Source organism: Phyllobates terribilis, unplaced genomic scaffold (assembly GCF_046119375.1).
Source record: "Phyllobates terribilis strain yellow unplaced genomic scaffold, ASM4611937v1 Scaffold_42__1_contigs__length_11168841, whole genome shotgun sequence".
In the NCBI taxonomy this organism is placed as follows: domain Eukaryota; kingdom Metazoa; phylum Chordata; class Amphibia; order Anura; family Dendrobatidae; genus Phyllobates; species Phyllobates terribilis.
In genome coordinates this window covers 3,996,258-4,010,965 of record NW_027362802.1, presented here as the reverse complement: position 1 = coordinate 4,010,965, position 14,708 = coordinate 3,996,258, and positions in this window count along the sequence as shown.

The following is a 14,708-nucleotide window of genomic DNA, read 5'->3' as shown; positions in this document are numbered from 1 at the left end:
GCTGTCCGTGTTATTATACAGTACTTAGTATAGTTGGACCTGCCTCTTTATAGATATATCCTCCTCCACCCCCTGTTCCTTTATGTCTCCAGCACTGCTGTCTGTGTTATTATACAGTACTTGGTATAGTTGGACCAGCCTCTCTATAGATCTATCCTCCTCCACCCTCTGTTCCTTTATGTCTCCAGCACTGCTGTCTGTGTTATTATACAGTACTTGGTATAGTTGGACCTGCCTCCCTATAGATATATCCTCCTCCACCCTCTGTTCCTTTATGTCTCCAGCACTGCTCTCTGTGTTATTATACAGTACTTGGTATAGTTGGACCTGCCTCTCTATAGATCTATCCTCCTCCACCCTCTGTTCCTTTATGTCTCCAGCACTGCTGTCCGTGTTATTATACAGTACTTGGTATAGTTGGACCTGCCTCCCTATAGATATATCCTCCTCCACCCTCTGTTCCTTTATGTCTCCAGCACTGCTGTCTGTGTTATTATACAGTACTTGGTATAGTTGGACCTGCCTCTCTATAGATATATCCTCCTCCACCCCCTGTTCCTTTATGTCTCCAGCACTGCTGTCTGTGTTATTATACAGTACTTGGTATAGTTGGACCTGCCTCTCTATAGATATATCCTCCTCCACCCTCTGTTCCTTTATGTCTCCAGCACTGCTGTCTGTGTTATTATACAGTACTTGGTATAGTTGGACCAGCCTCTCTATAGATCTATCCTCCTCCACCCTCTGTTCCTTTATGTCTCCAGCACTGCTGTCCGTGTTATTATACAGTACTTGGTATAGTTGGACCTGCCTCCCTATAGATATATCCTCCTCCACCCTCTGTTCCTTTATGTCTCCAGCACTGCTGTCCGTGTTATTATACAGTACTTGGTATAGTTGGACCTGCCTCCCTATAGATATATCCTCCTCCACCCTCTGTTCCTTTATGTCTCCAGCACTGCTGTCTGTGTTATTATACAGTACTTGGTATAGTTGGACCTGCCTCCCTATAGATATATCCTCCTCCACCCCCTGTTCCTTTATGTCTCCAGCACTGCTGTCTGTGTTATTATACAGTACTTGGTATAATTGGACCTGCCTCTCTATAGATATATCCTCCTCCACCCCCTGTTCCTTTATGTCTCCAGCACTGCTGTCTGTGTTATTATACAGTACTTGGTATAGTTGGACCTGCCTCTCTATAGATATATCCTCCTCCACCCTCTGTTCTTATATGTCTCCAGCACTGCTGTCTGTGTTATTATACTGTACTTGGTATAGTTGGACCTGCCTCTCTATAGATATATCCTCCTCCACCCTCTGTTCCTTTATGTCTCCAGCACTGCGGTCTGTGTTATTATACAGTACTTGGTATAGTTGGACCTGCCTCTCTATAGATATATCCTCCTCCACCCCCTGTTCCTTTATGTCTCCAGCACTGCTGTCTGTGTTATTATACAGTACTTGGTATAGTTGGACCTGCCTCTCTATAGATATATCCTCCTCCACCCTCTGTTCCTTTATGTCTCCAGCACTGCTGTCCGTGTTATTATACAGTACTTAGTATAGTTGGACCTGCCTCCCTATAGATATATCCTCCTCCACCCTCTGTTCCTTTATGTCTCCAGCACTGCTGTCTGTGTTATTATACAGTACTTGGTATAGTTGGACCTGCCTCTCTATAGATATATCCTCCTCCACCCCCTGTTCCTTTATGTCTCCAGCACTGCTGTCTGTGTTATTATACAGTACTTGGTATAGTTGGACCTGCCTCTCTATAGATATATCCTCCTCCACCCTCTGTTCCTTTATGTCTCCAGCACTGCTGTCTGTGTTATTATACAGTACTTGGTATAGTTGGACCAGCCTCTCTATAGATCTATCCTCCTCCACCCTCTGTTCCTTTATGTCTCCAGCACTGCTGTCTGTGTTATTATACAGTACTTGGTATAGTTGGACCTGCCTCTTTATAGATATATCCTCCTCCACCCTCTGTTCCTTTATGTCTCCAGCACTGCTGTCCGTGTTATTATACAGTACTTGGAATAGTTGGATCTGCCTCCCTATAGATATATCCTCCTCCACCCTCTGTTCCTTTATGTCTCCAGCTCTGCTGTCTGTGTTATTATACAGTACTTGGTATAGTTGGACCTGCCTCTCTATAGATATATCCTCCTCCACCCTCTGTTCCTTTATGTCTCCAGCACTGCTGTCCGTGTTATTATACAGTACTTGGTATAGTTGGACCTGCCTCCCTATAGATATATCCTCCTCCACCCTCTGTTCCTTTATGTCTCCAGCACTGCTGTCTGTGTTATTATACAGTACTTGGTATAGTTGGACCTGCCTCCCTATAGATATATCCTCCTCCACCCCCTGTTCCTTTATGTCTCCAGCACTGCTGTCTGTGTTATTATACAGTACTTGGTATAGTTGGACCTGCCTCTCTATAGATATATCCTCCTCCACCCTCTGTTCTTATATGTCTCCAGCACTGCTGTCTGTGTTATTATACAGTACTTGGTATAGTTGGACCTGCCTCTCTATAGATATATCCTCCTCCACCCCCTGTTCCTTTATGTCTCCAGCACTGCTGTCTGTGTTATTATACAGTACTTGGTATAGTTGGACCTGCCTCCCTATAGATATATCCTCCTCCACCCTCTGTTCCTTTATGTCTCCAGCACTGTTGTCTGTGTTATTATACAGTACTTGGTATAGTTGGACCTGCCTCTCTATAGATATATCCTCCTCCACCCTCTGTTCCTTTATGTCTCCAGCACTGCTGTCTGTGTTATTATACAGTACTTGGTATAGTTGGACCTGCCTCTTTATAGATATATCCTACTCCACCCCCTGTTCCTTTATGTCTCCAGCACTGCTGTCTGTGTTATTATACAGTACTTGGTATAGTTGGACCTGCCTCTCTATAGATATATCCTCCTCCACCCCCTGTTCCTTTATGTCTCCAGCACTGCTGTCTGTGTTATTATACAGTACTTGGTATAGTTGGACCTGCCTCTCTATAGATATATCCTCCTCCACCCTCTGTTCCTTTATGTGTCCAGCACTGCTGTCTGTGTTATTATACAGTACTTGGTATAGTTGGACCTGCCTCTTTATAGATATATCCTCCTCCACCCCCTGTTCCTTTATGTCTCCAGCACTGCTGTCTGTGTTATTATACAGTACTTGGTATAGTTGGACCAGCCTCTCTATAGATCTATCCTCCTCCACCCTCTGTTCCTTTATGTCTCCAGCACTGCTGTCCGTGTTATTATACCGTACTTGGTATAGTTGGACCTGCCTCTCTATAGATATATCCTCCTCCACCCCCTGTTCCTTTATGTCTCCAGCACTGCTGTCTATGTTATTATACAGTACTTGGTATAGTTGGACCAGCCTCTCTATAGATCTATCCTCCTCCACCCTCTGTTCCTTTATGTCTCCAGCACTGCTGTCTGTGTTATTATACTGTACTTGGTATAGTTGTACCTGCCTCCCTATAGATATATCCTCCTCCACTCTCTGTTCCTTTATGTCTCCAGCACTGCTGTCTGTGTTATTATACAGTACTTGGTATAGTTGGACCTGCCTCTCTATAGATATATCCTCCTCCACCCCCTGTTCCTTTATGTCTCCAGCACTGCTGTCTGTGTTATTATACAGTACTTGGTATAGTTGGACCTGCCTCTCTATAGATATATCCTCCTCCACCCTCTGTTCCTTTATATCTCCAGCACTGCTGTCCGTGTTATTATACAGTACTTGGTATAGTTGGACCTGCCTCCCTATAGATATATCCTACTCCACCCTCTGTTCCTTTATGTCTCCAGCACTGCTGTCTGTGTTATTATACAGTACTTGGTATAGTTGGACCTGCCTCTCTATAGATATATCCTCCTCCACCCCCTGTTCCTTTATGTCTCCAGCACTGCTGTCTGTGTTATTATACAGTACTTGGTATAGTTGGACCTGCCTCTCTATAGATATATCCTCCTCCACCCTCTGTTCCTTTATGTCTCCAGCACTGCTGTCTGTGTTATTATACAGTACTTGGTATAGTTGGACCTGCCTCTTTATAGATATATCCTCCTCCACCCTCTGTTCCTTTATGTCTCCAGCACTGCTGTGTGTGTTATTATACAGTACTTGGTATAGTTGGACCTGCCTCTCTATAGATATATCCTCCTCCACCCTCTGTTCCTTTATGTCTCCAGCACTGCTGTCCGTGTTATTATACAGTACTTGGTATAGTTGGACCTGCCTCCCTATAGATATATCCTCCTCCACCCTCTGTTCCTTTATGTCTCCAGCACTGCTGTCTGTGTTATTATACAGTACTTGGTATAGTTGGACCTGCCTCTCTATAGATATATCCTCCTCCACCCCCTGTTCCTTTATGTCTCCAGCACTGCTGTCTGTGTTATTATACAGTACTTGGTATAGTTGGACCTGCCTCTCTATAGATATATCCTCCTCCACCCTCTGTTCTTATATGTCTCCAGCACTGCTGTCTGTGTTATTATACTGTACTTGGTATAGTTGGACCTGCCGCTCTATAGATATATCCTCCTCCACCCTCTGTTCCTTTATGTCTCCAGCACTGCTGTCTGTGTTATTATACAGTACTTGGTATAGTTGGACCTGCCTCTCTATAGATATATCCTCCTCCACCCCCTGTTCCTTTATGTCTCCAGCACTGCTGTCTGTGTTATTATACAGTACTTGATATAGTTGGACCTGCCTCCCTATAGATATATCCTTCTCCACCCTCTGATCCTTTATGTCTCCAGCACTGCTGTCTGTGTTATTATACAGTACTTGGTATAGTTGGACCTGCCTCTCTATAGATATATCCTCCTCCACCCTCTGTTCCTTTATGTCTCCAGCACTGCTGTCTGTGTTATTATACAGTACTTGGTATAGTTGGACCTGCCTCTTTATAGATATATCCTCCTCCACCCCCTGTTCCTTTATGTCTCCAGCACTGCTGTCTGTGTTATTATACAGTACTTGGTATAGTTGGACCTGCCTCTCTATAGATATATCCTCCTCCACCCTCTGTTCCTTTATGTCTCCAGCACTGCTGTCTGTGTTATTATACAGTACTTGGTATAGTTGGACCTGCCTCTTTATAGATATATCCTCCTCCACCCCCTGTTCCTTTATGTCTCCAGCACTGCTGTCTGTGTTATTATACTGTACTTGGTATAGTTGGACCTGCCTCTCTATAGATATATCCTCCTCCACCCTCTGTTCCTTTATGTCTCCAGCACTGCTGTCTGTGTTATTATACAGTACTTGGTATAGTTGGACCAGCCTCTCTATAGATCTATCCTCCTCCACCCTCTGTTCCTTTATGTCTCCAGCACTGCTGTCCGTGTTATTATACAGTACTTGGTATAGTTGGACCTGCCTCCCTATAGATATATCCTCCTCCACCCTCTGTTCCTTTATGTCTCCAGCACTGCTGTCCGTGTTATTATACAGTACTTGGTATAGTTGGACCTGCCTCCCTATAGATATATCCTCCTCCACCCTCTGTTCCTTTATGTCTCCAGCACTGCTGTCTGTGTTATTATACAGTACTTGGTATAGTTGGACCTGCCTCCCTATAGATATATCCTCCTCCACCCCCTGTTCCTTTATGTCTCCAGCACTGCTGTCTGTGTTATTATACAGTACTTGGTATAATTGGACCTGCCTCTCTATAGATATATCCTCCTCCACCCCCTGTTCCTTTATGTCTCCAGCACTGCTGTCTGTGTTATTATACAGTACTTGGTATAGTTGGACCTGCCTCTCTATAGATATATCCTCCTCCACCCTCTGTTCTTATATGTCTCCAGCACTGCTGTCTGTGTTATTATACTGTACTTGGTATAGTTGGACCTGCCTCTCTATAGATATATCCTCCTCCACCCTCTGTTCCTTTATGTCTCCAGCACTGCGGTCTGTGTTATTATACAGTACTTGGTATAGTTGGACCTGCCTCTCTATAGATATATCCTCCTCCACCCCCTGTTCCTTTATGTCTCCAGCACTGCTGTCTGTGTTATTATACAGTACTTGGTATAGTTGGACCTGCCTCTCTATAGATATATCCTCCTCCACCCTCTGTTCCTTTATGTCTCCAGCACTGCTGTCCGTGTTATTATACAGTACTTAGTATAGTTGGACCTGCCTCTCTATAGATATATCCTCCTCCACCCTCTGTTCCTTTATGTCTCCAGCACTGCTGTCTGTGTTATTATACAGTACTTGGTATAGTTGGACCTGCCTCTTTATAGATATATCCTCCTCCACCCCCTGTTCCTTTATGTCTCCAGCACTGCTGTCTGTGTTATTATACTGTACTTGGTATAGTTGGACCTGCCTCTCTATAGATATATCCTCCTCCACCCTCTGTTCCTTTATGTCTCCAGCACTGCTGTCTGTGTTATTATACAGTACTTGGTATAGTTGGACCAGCCTCTCTATAGATCTATCCTCCTCCACCCTCTGTTCCTTTATGTCTCCAGCACTGCTGTCCGTGTTATTATACAGTACTTGGTATAGTTGGACCTGCCTCCCTATAGATATATCCTCCTCCACCCTCTGTTCCTTTATGTCTCCAGCACTGCTGTCCGTGTTATTATACAGTACTTGGTATAGTTGGACCTGCCTCCCTATAGATATATCCTCCTCCACCCTCTGTTCCTTTATGTCTCCAGCACTGCTGTCTGTGTTATTATACAGTACTTGGTATAGTTGGACCTGCCTCCCTATAGATATATCCTCCTCCACCCCCTGTTCCTTTATGTCTCCAGCACTGCTGTCTGTGTTATTATACAGTACTTGGTATAATTGGACCTGCCTCTCTATAGATATTTCCTCCTCCACCCCCTGTTCCTTTATGTCTCCAGCACTGCTGTCTGTGTTATTATACAGTACTTGGTATAGTTGGACCTGCCTCTCTATAGATATATCCTCCTCCACCCTCTGTTCTTATATGTCTCCAGCACTGCTGTCTGTGTTATTATACTGTACTTGGTATAGTTGGACCTGCCTCTCTATAGATATATCCTCCTCCACCCTCTGTTCCTTTATGTCTCCAGCACTGCGGTCTGTGTTATTATACAGTACTTGGTATAGTTGGACCTGCCTCTCTATAGATATATCCTCCTCCACCCCCTGTTCCTTTATGTCTCCAGCACTGCTGTCTGTGTTATTATACAGTACTTGGTATAGTTGGACCTGCCTCCCTATAGATATATCCTCCTCCACCCTCTGTTCCTTTATGTCTCCAGCACTGTTGTCTGTGTTATTATACAGTACTTGGTATAGTTGGACCTGCCTCTCTATAGATCTATCCTCCTCCACCCTCTGTTCCTTTATGTCTCCAGCACTGCTGTCTGTGTTATTATACAGTACTTGGTATAGTTGGACCTGCCTCTCTATAGATATATCCTCCTCCACCCTCTGTTCCTTTATGTCTCCAGCACTGCTGTCCGTGTTATTATACAGTACTTAGTATAGTTGGACCTGCCTCCCTATAGATATATCCTCCTCCACCCTCTGTTCCTTTATGTCTCCAGCACTGCTGTCTGTGTTATTATACAGTACTTGGTATAGTTGGACCTGCCTCTCTATAGATATATCCTCCTCCACCCCCTGTTCCTTTATGTCTCCAGCACTGCTGTCTGTGTTATTATACAGTACTTGGTATAGTTGGACCTGCCTCTCTATAGATATATCCTCCTCCACCCTCTGTTCCTTTATGTCTCCAGCACTGCTGTCTGTGTTATTATACAGTACTTGGTATAGTTGGACCAGCCTCTCTATAGATCTATCCTCCTCCACCCTCTGTTCCTTTATGTCTCCAGCACTGCTGTCTGTGTTATTATACAGTACTTGGTATAGTTGGACCTGCCTCTTTATAGATATATCCTCCTCCACCCTCTGTTCCTTTATGTCTCCAGCACTGCTGTCCGTGTTATTATACAGTACTTGGAATAGTTGGATCTGCCTCCCTATAGATATATCCTCCTCCACCCTCTGTTCCTTTATGTCTCCAGCTCTGCTGTCCGTGTTATTATACAGTACTTGGTATAGTTGGACCTGCCTCCCTATAGATATATCCTCCTCCACCCTCTGTTCCTTTATGTCTCCAGCACTGCTGTCTGTGTTATTATACAGTACTTGGTATAGTTGGACCTGCCTCCCTATAGATATATCCTCCTCCACCCCCTGTTCCTTTATGTCTCCAGCACTGCTGTCTGTGTTATTATACAGTACTTGGTATAGTTGGACCTGCCTCTCTATAGATATATCCTCCTCCACCCTCTGTTCTTATATGTCTCCAGCACTGCTGTCTGTGTTATTATACAGTACTTGGTATAGTTGGACCTGCCTCTCTATAGATATATCCTCCTCCACCCCCTGTTCCTTTATGTCTCCAGCACTGCTGTCTGTGTTATTATACAGTACTTGGTATAGTTGGACCTGCCTCCCTATAGATATATCCTCCTCCACCCTCTGTTCCTTTATGTCTCCAGCACTGTTGTCTGTGTTATTATACAGTACTTGGTATAGTTGGACCTGCCTCTCTATAGATATATCCTCCTCCACCCTCTGTTCCTTTATGTCTCCAGCACTGCTGTCTGTGTTATTATACAGTACTTGGTATAGTTGGACCTGCCTCTTTATAGATATATCCTCCTCCACCCCCTGTTCCTTTATGTCTCCAGCACTGCTGTCTGTGTTATTATACAGTACTTGGTATAGTTGGACCTGCCTCCCTATAGATATATCCTCCTCCACCCTCTGTTCCTTTATGTCTCCAGCACTGCTGTCTGTGTTATTATACAGTACTTGGTATAGTTGGACCTGCCTCTCTATAGATATATCCTCCTCCACCCTCTGTTCCTTTATGTGTCCAGCACTGCTGTCTGTGTTATTATACAGTACTTGGTATAGTTGGATCTGCCTCTTTATAGATATATCCTCCTCCACCCCCTGTTCCTTTATGTCTCCAGCACTGCTGTCTGTGTTATTATACAGTACTTGGTATAGTTGGACCAGCCTCTCTATAGATCTATCCTCCTCCACCCTCTGTTCCTTTATGTCTCCAGCACTGCTGTCTGTGTTATTATACAGTACTTGGTATAGTTGGACCTGCCTCCCTATAGATATATCCTCCTCCACCCCCTGTTCCTTTATGTCTCCAGCACTGCTCTCTATGTTATTATACAGTACTTGGTATAGTTGGACCTGCCTCTCTATAGATCTATCCTCCTCCACCCTCTGTTCCTTTATGTCTCCAGCACTGCTGTCTGTGTTATTATACTGTACTTGGTATAGTTGTACCTGCCTCCCTATAGATATATCCTCCTCCACTCTCTGTTCCTTTATGTCTCCAGCACTGCTGTCTGTGTTATTATACAGTACTTGGTATAGTTGGACCTGCCTCTCTATAGATATATCCTCCTCCACCCCCTGTTCCTTTATGTCTCCAGCACTGCTGTCTGTGTTATTATACAGTACTTGGTATAGTTGGACCTGCCTCTCTATAGATATATCCTCCTCCACCCCCTGTTCCTTTATGTCTCCAGCACTGCTGTCTGTGTTATTATACAGTACTTGGTATAGTTGGACCTGCCTCTCTATAGATATATCCTCCTCCACCCTCTGTTCCTTTATATCTCCAGCATTGCTGTCCGTGTTATTATACAGTACTTGGTATAGTTGGACCTGCCTCCCTATAGATATATCGTACTCCACCCTCTGTTCCTTTATGTCTCCAGCACTGCTGTCTGTGTTATTATACAGTACTTGGTATAGTTGGACCTGCCTCTCTATAGATCTATCCTCCTCCACCCTCTGTTCCTTTATGTCTCCAGCACTGCTGTCCGTGTTATTATACAGTACTTGGTATAGTTGGACCTGCCTCCCTATAGATATATCCTCCTCCACCCTCTGTACCTATGTGTCTCCAGCACTGCTGTCTGTGTTATTATACAGTACTTGGTATAGTTGGACCTGCCTCTCTATAGATATATCCTCCTCCACCCCCTGTTCCTTTATGTCTCCAGCACTGCTGTCCGTGTTATTATACAGTACTTGGTATAGTTGGACCTGCCTCCCTATAGATATATCCTCCTCCACCCTCTGTTCCTTTATGTCTCCAGCACTGCTGTCTGTGTTATTATACAGTACTTGGTATAGTTGGACCTGCCTCTCTATAGATATATGCTCCTCCACCCCCTGTTCCTTTATGTCTCCAGCACTGCTGTCTGTGTTATTATACAGTACTTGGTATAGTTGGACCTGCCTCTCTATAGATATATCCTCCTCCACCCTCTGTTCCTTTATGTCTCCAGCACTGCTGTCTGTGTTATTATACAGTACTTGGTATAGTTGGACCTGCCTCTTTATAGATATATCCTCCTCCACCCTCTGTTCCTTTATGTCTCCAGCACTGCTGTGTGTGTTATTATACAGTACTTGGTATAGTTGGACCTGCCTCCCTATAGATATATCCTCCTCCACCCTCTGTTCCTTTATGTCTCCAGCACTGCTGTCTGTGTTATTATACAGTACTTGGTATAGTTGGACCTGCCTCCCTATAGATATATCCTCCTCCACCCTCTGTTCCTTTATGTCTCCAGCACTGCTGTCCGTGTTATTATACAGTACTTGGTATAGTTGGACCTGCCTCCCTATAGATATATCCTCCTCCACCCTCTGTTCCTTTATGTCTCCAGCACTGCTGTCTGTGTTATTATACAGTACTTGGTATAGTTGGACCTGCCTCTCTATAGATATATCCTCCTCCACCCCCTGTTCCTTTATGTCTCCAGCACTGCTGTCTGTGTTATTATACAGTACTTGGTATAGTTGGACCTGCCTCTCTATAGATATATCCTCCTCCACCCTCTGTTCTTATATGTCTCCAGCACTGCTGTCTGTGTTATTATACTGTACTTGGTATAGTTGGACCTGCCGCTCTATAGATATATCCTCCTCCACCCTCTGTTCCTTTATGTCTCCAGCACTGCTGTCTGTGTTATTATACAGTACTTGGTATAGTTGGACCTGCCTCTCTATAGATATATCCTCCTCCACCCCCTGTTCCTTTATGTCTCCAGCACTGCTGTCTGTGTTATTATACAGTACTTGATATAGTTGGACCTGCCTCCCTATAGATATATCCTCCTCCACCCTCTGTTCCTTTATGTCTCCAGCACTGCTGTCTGTGTTATTATACAGTACTTGGTATAGTTGGACCTGCCTCTCTATAGATATATCCTCCTCCACCCTCTGTTCCTTTATGTCTCCAGCACTGCTGTCTGTGTTATTATACAGTACTTGGTATAGTTGGACCTGCCTCTTTATAGATATATCCTCCTCCACCCCCTGTTCCTTTATGTCTCCAGCACTGCTGTCTGTGTTATTATACAGTACTTGGTATAGTTGGACCTGCCTCTCTATAGATATATCCTCCTCCACCCTCTGTTCCTTTATGTCTCCAGCACTGCTGTCTGTGTTATTATACAGTACTTGGTATAGTTGGACCTGCCTCTTTATAGATATATCCTCCTCCACCCCCTGTTCCTTTATGTCTCCAGCACTGCTGTCTGTGTTATTATACAGTACTTGGTATAGTTGGACCTGCCTCTCTATAGATATATCCTCCTCCACCCTCTGTTCCTTTATGTCTGCAGCACTGCTGTCTGTGTTATTATACAGTATTCTGCATTGTTGGACTTGTCCGCTTATAGATATAAACTTTTCCATCCCTTGCTCTCACATGCTTCCAGCACTGCTGTCTGTGTTATTATACAGTACTTGGTATAGTTGGACCAGCCTCTCTATAGATCTATCCTCCTCCACCCTCTGTTCCTTTATGTCTCCAGCACTGCTGTCCGTGTTATTATACAGTACTTGGTATAGTTGGACCTGCCTCCCTATAGATATATCCTCCTCCACCCTCTGTTCCTTTATGTCTCCAGCACTGCTGTCCGTGTTATTATACAGAACTTGGTATAGTTGGACCTGCCTCCCTATAGATATATCCTCCTCCACCCTCTGTTCCTTTATGTCTCCAGCACTGCTGTCTGTGTTATTATACAGTACTTGGTATAGTTGGACCTGCCTCCCTATAGATATATCCTCCTCCACCCTCTGTTCCTTTATGTCTCCAGCACTGCTGTCTGTGTTATTATACAGTACTTGGTATAGTTGGACCTGCCTCTCTATAGATATATCCTCCTCCACCCCCTGTTCCTTTATGTCTCCAGCACTGCTGTCTGTGTTATTATACAGTACTTGGTATAGTTGGACCTGCCTCTCTATAGATATATCCTCCTCCACCCTCTGTTCTTATATGTCTCCAGCACTGCTGTCTGTGTTATTATACTGTACTTGGTATAGTTGGACCTGCCTCCCTATAGATATATCCTCCTCCACCCTCTGTTCCTTTATGTCTCCAGCACTGCTGTCCGTGTTATTATACAGTACTTGGTATAGTTGGACCTGCCTCCCTATAGATATATCCTCCTCCACCCTCTGTTCCTTTATGTCTCCAGCTCTGCTGTCTGTGTTATTATACAGTACTTGGTATAGTTGGACCTGCCTCCCTATAGATATATCCTCCTCCACCCTCTGTTCCTTTATGTCTCCAGCACTGCTGTCCGTGTTATTATACAGTACTTGGTATAGTTGGACCTGCCTCCCTATAGATATATCCTCCTCCACCCCCTGCTCCTTTATGTCTCCAGCACTGCTGTCTGTGTTATTATACAGTACTTGGTATAGTTGGACCTGCCTCTCTATAGATATATCCTCCTCCACCCCCTGTTCCTTTATGTCTCCAGCACTGCTGTCTGTGTTATTATACAGTACTTGGTATAGTTGGACCTGCCTCTCTATAGATATATCCTCCTCCAGCCCCTGTTCCTTTATGTCTCCAGCACTGCTGTCTGTGTTATTATACAGTACTTGGTATAGTTGGACCTGCCTCTCTATAGATATATCCTCCTCCACCCTCTGTTCTTATATGTCTCCAGCACTGCTGTCTGTGTTATTATACTGTACTTGGTATAGTTGGACCTGCCTCTCTATAGATACATCCTCCTCCACCCTCTGTTCCTTTATGTCTCCAGCACTGCTGTCTGTGTTACTATACAGTACTTGGTATAGTTGGACCTGCCTCCCTATAGATATATCCTCCTCCACCCCCTGTTCCTTTATGTCTCCAGCACTGCTGTCTGTGTTATTATACAGTACTTGGTATAGTTGGACCTGCCTCTCTATAGATATATCCTCCTCCACCCCCTGTTCCTTTATGTCTCCAGCACTGCTGTCTGTGTTATTATACAGTACTTGGTATAGTTGGACCTGCCTCTCTATAGATATATCCTCCTCCACCCCCTGTTCCTTTATGTCTCCAGCACTGCTGTCTGTGTTATTATACAGTACTTGGTATAGTTGGACCTGCCTCTCTATAGATATATCCTCCTCCACCCTCTGTTCTTATATGTCTCCAGCACTGCTGTCTGTGTTATTATACTGTACTTGGTATAGTTGGACCTGCCTCTCTATAGATACATCCTCCTCCACCCTCTGTTCCTTTATGTCTCCAGCACTGCTGTCTGTGTTACTATACAGTACTTGGTATAGTTGGACCTGCCTCCCTATAGATATATCCTCCTCCACCCCCTGTTCCTTTATGTCTCCAGCACTGCTGTCTGTGTTATTATACAGTACTTGGTATAGTTGGACCTGCCTCTCTATAGATATATCCTCCTCCACCCCCTGTTCCTTTATGTCTCCAGCACTGCTGTCTGTGTTATTATACAGTACTTGGTATAGTTGGACCTGCCTCCCTATAGATATATCCTCCTCCACCCTCTGTTCCTTTATGTCTCCAGCACTGCTGTCTGTGTTATTATACAGTACTTGGTATAGTTGGACCTGCCTCTCTATAGATATATCCTCCTCCACCCTCTGTTCCTTTATGTCTCCAGCACTGCTGTCTGTGTTATTATACAGTACTTGGTATAGTTGGACCTGCCTCTTTATAGATATATCCTCCTCCACCCCCTGTTCCTTTATGTCTCCAGCACTGCTGTCTGTGTTATTATACAGTACTTGGTATAGTTGGACCTGCCTCTCTATAGATCTATCCTCCTCCACCCTCTGTTCCTTTATGTCTCCAGCACTGCTGTCCGTGTTATTATACAGTACTTGGTATAGTTGGACCTGCCTCTCTATAGATATATCCTCCTCCACCCCCTGTTCCTTTATGTCTCCAGCACTGCTGTCCGTGTTATTATACAGTACTTGGTATAGTTGGACCTGCCTCCCTATAGATATATCCTCCTCCACCCTCTGTTCCTTTATGTCTCCAGCACTGCTGTCTGTGTTATTATACAGTACTTGGTATAGTTGGACCTGCCTCTCTATAGATATATCCTCCTCCACCCTCTGTTCCTTTATGTCTCCAGCACTGCTGTCTGTGTTATTATACAGTACTTGGTATAGTTGGACCTGCCTCTTTATAGATATATCCTCCTCCACCCCCTGTTCCTTTATGTCTCCAGCACTGCTGTCTGTGTTATTATACAGTACTTGGTATAGTTGGACCTGCCTCCCTATAGATATATCCTCCTCCACCCTCTGTTCCTTTATGTCTCCAGCACTGCTGTCCGTGTTATTATACA